This window comes from Larimichthys crocea, chromosome XVII (genome assembly GCF_000972845.2).
Source record: "Larimichthys crocea isolate SSNF chromosome XVII, L_crocea_2.0, whole genome shotgun sequence".
NCBI lineage: Eukaryota > Metazoa > Chordata > Actinopteri > Sciaenidae > Larimichthys > Larimichthys crocea.
Genome location: NC_040027.1, coordinates 20566636 through 20572704, shown reverse-complemented (window position 1 = coordinate 20572704; position 6069 = coordinate 20566636).

The window sequence follows — 6069 nt, the reverse complement described above, 5'->3', positions numbered from 1 at the left end:
ATAAAATGATATAAAACACGCTATTGTTCGAGATCAACTGATTTGAATTTTGACGCATAAAAGTGAGTCATTTTTAACGCTACCATACGTGTACACACGATGTCGCCCTCCTTCAAACATTATTTTTTATGCTCCAAACAAGACGCAGTATAACTATTATTAAAATATCTATCAAATAAAATGTGTGTGAGAGCATTTAATCAAAGTCTCAGTGAGCCTCAAAGTTTATTTTCGACTTTTGGACTTGCAGTTTGATTCACTGAGTCGACTTATCTGTCTCCATGACAACTCAGCAAATTGCAGTACTCTCCTCTAGTCTGTGTCTGAGTATTTCCTCCCTATAGACAGGCCGCTGTCAGGAGACTACAGACACTCATGTTTGGTTATGTGTGTGTGTGTTCTGTTTAACTTATTTTGACTTATTTTATGATATGGCTAAATAAATAATCACCCTCTCCAATGGACATTATTATTGCTGCCATATCTCCATCACAGTTTATAGTTAGCTGATGATTTGCTGCCGCTGTGCACCTGTGTCTCTCTATCTCTATCACAAGTTTCACTGTTACTGTAATCATTTTATCATTCATTGTAATTCATTGTCATTTGCTCAGTCATTGTAATTGTACAATATGTTTGTGTTGATTTGTTCTTTACACGTGACATCCATTGCACGTCTGTCCGTCCCGGGAGAGGGATCCCTCCTCTATGGCTCTTCCTGAGGTTTCTTCCACCTTTTTTCCTTGTTGTGGGCAAGTTTTTCCTCACTCGGACCAAGGGTCTAAGGACAGAGGTTGTCACTCCCCGTACAGATTTTAAAACCCTCCGAGGCAAATGTACTTTGTGACTTTGGGCTATACAAATAAAATATGATTTGATTTGATTTGACAAGGTCAAACACATTTCATGATACAACTGATGTACATGCAGAGTGTTCCCTGTTGAGGGTCAGGATCAGTTGACAACATAAAAACACATTCATGTGGGCAGGACAGGCAACATGTGTTTTTCTTTTATACTTACATATGCATTGGCATATTCAATTTTGGTTCCCTTTAGTTCAGCTTTGAACTGAGCGAAAACAGGTAGGAATTCCCCTGAGGTCTGGCAGAAACGACAAAGAAATACGTGTTACCAGCATTAAGTAATTAACATAAATTAATTTATTCATTAAGTCAGTGTTGGACATGAATACAGTCAAACTACTGAGGTTAGAAACTCTGCTGTGTTCAGGTTTCTCTTGTGGGACTGAGACTGTTGCGATTCTCACTGAAGATGCTCTGGACATCAGGATCACTGAGCTGAAGGAGACTGTATCCTGTGTGTGTGTGTGTGTGTGTGTGTGTGTGTGTGTGTGTGTGTGTGTGTGTGTGTGTGTGTGGTTGTGTGGGTGTGTGTTTGTGTGTTTTTTTTCCGCATTGCTGCAGCCCAGGATGTCATATGCAGGTGTAAAGGCCAGAGGGCAGAGTGCATATCTCATCCTCTTAAATTTATGAGGCACATTAACATGTTACTGACGCTCCTTGTCTCATTATAAGCTCTCATGTCATCTCATCCCAATCAATCTTTCCTCACTGCATAACTAAATGTAGGTTAAAAATGGAAACAGATATTTTTGTTTGGCTTTTTACTGAGCACAACATGTTGACAATGACTAAGTCTTCCTCAGACTGTTGAGATTCTCTGCACAGTTAACTGCCTAAATAGGCTATTTATTTCTAATGACAGCTGTTAGAATACTCAAGTATTAGTATTAAGTATTTTTACTGTGGCTTTGCTACTTTGGATGCCGCATTGCAGATAAACTCTTTGTGGTTTAGAAAGTCAGATTTTTTTTTTTACAGAAGATTTGTTGTACATCTCCCAGACAGCTATCATTCAAATTATTTATTGTTGTTTTGACTCCAATTACAGTGATGATGTTAATGTTATTAAATCAGACAATTTAATGTCCTTGCAGGTATGGTTTTGAACGGTCTTGTCTGAGACTGAGACAAGACCATCAAAAAGTGATAGCGAGACCAATCTCGAGTACTACAACACTCATATTAGCAGTAGAGTACTGAGAGTATTGAATATGTCAATGAGCAATGAGTATATTAGACTTTGTATGCACAAAAATGATTTGTTATATCTGGTAAAACTATAGTTTTGAGAAAGATATTTAAATTGAATTGAAACACCCTTCGGCAAAGCACCTTCTTCAACCATGCTTAGCTTTAGGCTGTTTTTGTGCAGTACTAAAGCATTAAAAGAGAAGCATTAAAATATCATTATCCTCTGATACAATAACTCATTATCAGCCCTGAAGGAACTAAATGCTCCTCTTGTGTTTAGGTCTGCTGCACAACATATAATACACATAGCACTAGTATAATAAGTGTGGGTCTGAATTAAATCTCTACAAAGACTAGACAGAAAGCCTGCCCAGTAAGCATGAAATATGTTTTCTCACCCACAATAACAAATATTGAACATGTGCATTAGACGAACATTTTGTAACACAGGAGACAAAAACAGGCTCATGTCTGCATGTGAGTGTGTGTTTGTTCATGTACGTCTCTGGAGCCATAAAGTATGACGAATGAACATATGTTTGGTACGAGAGGAGACACCTTAACATTGTCTGACACTCATGTGTAAAACCATAAAAACAATACGAGCATTTACAACCAAAAATAACTGCAGGGTTTCAGCTGAATAACCTGTCTGCCCCCCTTACACCCTTCGTCTCACACTCCCCTCTATCACCTCCCCTCCCTTTGCCTCCCTGTTTGCAGCCTCATCCGGGACGCCCAATCCCAACTTCCTAACCCAAAAATAATACAATAACAGGATTAATAACAGCATGCATTCACTCCGACTGCCTGTTGAGGGTTTGAATATTTGTACAGCAGCTCCGGGAGGAAAAGTACAGGGGACATTAGACACATATTCTTCTATTTCAAACATGGAGAGCCGTTAAATCTGTAATGATGCATAAATGGTCAGACTCAGGGAGTCCTTGTCCTGCCCAGGTAAACACTGTTTCCTTTTTCAGGATGTCAGATGTCTGTGTAACACCAGGAGGAGAGAAAAATAGTCATTTCCACTGTGCTCACACAAACAACTTCTACTCTTTGCTATAAACAAACAATTTTCCAAAAGGTAAACACAGACCACATATCCAGACAGAGAAACAGAACATTAGTACGGACCTGGCGTCAAATTATTTCACTAATGGTTCAAGATCGTACTCCAGACAGTACACACACAGTGGGGAGCATTATAAATCAACACTTGAGTATGTCAGTGGTTATGTATGTGCAGATTTATAAATATCAAAGTTAATTTAACACTTTTAATGGTTTTCAACAGATGTTACGGAGCTGAATCAGCTCTGTCGGAGGAAAAATAACTTCACAATGTGTTCTTTTCCCTTAAAATAAACTGTAGAGGGCTGCTCTGACTTCAAATCATTTGATGACAAGTCATAGTTGAATGTTATTATCTGTCCTCTCGTGGAACTGATGTGTGAGTTCATAATCATCTAAATGTGTCAACTGAGCACTGAACGATGTTGATTTATATGAGCACTGACAAGGTGTTGATTATTACACTGTCGGATTAATCTCTTCAGCACCACAGACTGTTCAGCAGGTCTGTCACAATGAACTCATACTGCTGTGCTACATCGTCCGGGTGCTACACTGCACTCTTGCTTTTGTGTATTGATAGAACTGAAAGTCATGTACCGAGACTCCTAGGTGAATTGATTATTTCCACTGAAGGTGATAATGTGTCACTCTTCCGTTTGCAGCTTGATCTGAGGCCCCAAGTGGCCAAAAAAATGACAATTTGATTTGAATTGAGCTGTAATAAAGCTGTCATATTGCTTCAGGGAAGAAAACATGACAACTGTGTGTGAAAATACTAAACACAGGAATAAACTTTCATCTATCTTTAGAGAAAATGAATCAGATTTAAGGGTGACAATCAAAAGCATAAAGGTCGAAAGGTTCATTATTGATAGTTTGTGTCTGTACAAGGAACAAACTGACTGCCATAAAGTGTCACTGCAGTCTCGCCTGTTGGCTCTAACACTTGTTTACTGGGAGTCTCAGACAGTCAGGCCTTTGGGCAAAACCTCACAGACAGTTAGCCCGTGATAACGATGGTTTCTGTGGTGCTGCTGATGTCAGCGGTTTGCATTCAGGTTTTTTCCTGGCCGTCTGCGGATCTGTGGAATTTCTCTCCTCCCCGCCATCTCCAGCGGGGGCAGGCAGCGGGCGACCAGCACCTCTGCCAATCCTGCACACCCTGAAGGCTTAGCACGTCGGCCTTCCCTGAGCAAACAGCACCTGGAGCGGTGGAGGAGGCACTGCCCTCAGCCTTCGTCATACTCAAATTCACATCAGTGGAATCAGAGCTCTCTAACTAAAGATGGTGTGGGCTCTACAGAGAGGCCATGTCTGATTAAGAGGATGAGTGAAATGGGTTCAAGCCCATCCTCATCTCTGATACGTTCCCATCCTTTTGCACCTGTGCACCTTCATCATTACAGCATTGGAAAGGTACTACAATTTTAAGCAATTTGTATTTGACTAGAGTGTTTCCATTTTAAGCTACTTTATACTTTTTATTCTACTCTACTTGGTTTCACCAGATAGAGTTACAGGTCACTTTCCAGATCAATATTTATCTACAAAACATGAGACTGAGACAAACTGAGATTATCCCTCAGTCTGAGAATCATTTAACTAAAACAACTGAATGTATAAATTAATTAAAAGTAGCAACCAACAATAACAGGAAAATGCTTCTAACACAGTGTTTATAATTTGGTAAAATTTATATGATAATAATATATCAGTCACAGGAATGTGTAGAACCAGTAGTTTTGCCTACTTTAAGTAGATTTAGCTGATAATTACGTATATTTACATTGCTGTACTAATTTTTTTTTTACTGTGTTTAAGTATTGAATGTAAACTAATGTTAATACAGTGCAAGCATCACACTTTTCTCCTGTTTTTCTTGGCAGAGTTTTAACTTGCAAAGTGTAAAAATGACAGATGGAGATGGATGGATTTCATTAACCCAACAAACAAGAAAATAAACTCACACATCATCATTTGAGAAACCCACAGCACACTTGGTTGAAAACAAACTCTTAAAATTACCATGAGAGGGAGGTGAGAAGTCTAGTACAGTAACAGATGCTGTAGAGAAAATACTGCATGACCTCAGCTCCCACCTGCCTGCATTTTCATCTCATAAACATCCTGAAACTGTTTCCTTCTTTCATCAAGGCTTTGCGTGAAAGTTGCTGGAATTTTCCAGTTTACAAAGACTACAAATGTACTTATGTGTAAGAATAATTTAAATATAAATAAATATCCTGTTCACACCAAACAGATAGGATAATGGTACTAGTATAATAATACTAATACTAATACTAATACTAATACTAATACTACTACTACTACTAATAATAATAATAGTACTGGAAGAAATTAGATTTTATACAGTTAAAGCTTCATTACCTTTACGCTTTATATTTAAGTCTATGAAGCAATATATTTGTGCTGGACTGCAAACACTGCATACATAGAGCCAAAAGAATGAACTGTGTTAAAAGTGGCAGTGGTGGTGGTGATTATTTATATACATTGCCATACACAGCAGTCAGTCAGTGTCTCTAATAAATCCTGTGACAAAGTGTAAATAGAGCGAGACATATTTCTAGACACCTCACATGGAGTTATTGCCAAGTGAATAAATGTTTCTCTCAATCACTCATACACCGTAACACAACACGCAACAACAGGCTCGTGGTGTGAAGCTCTGACATTTCCGAATGTGACATAAACATGCTAAGTGGAGTCATTTTAGGTATTTCTCTGACGTGTGTTATTCCAGAAGCATTTTAAATATGTACCACTCCCCACACTAATGACCCTCAGCTTGTGCTAATAGTAAATGGGCAGTGGAATTACGTCATGGTGTTATTTGTCCAAATTATCCCATCACTAATGATTATTTGGATTTTTGAAGTAAGTCATCAGTCTTTTGCATATTTTTCCCCAA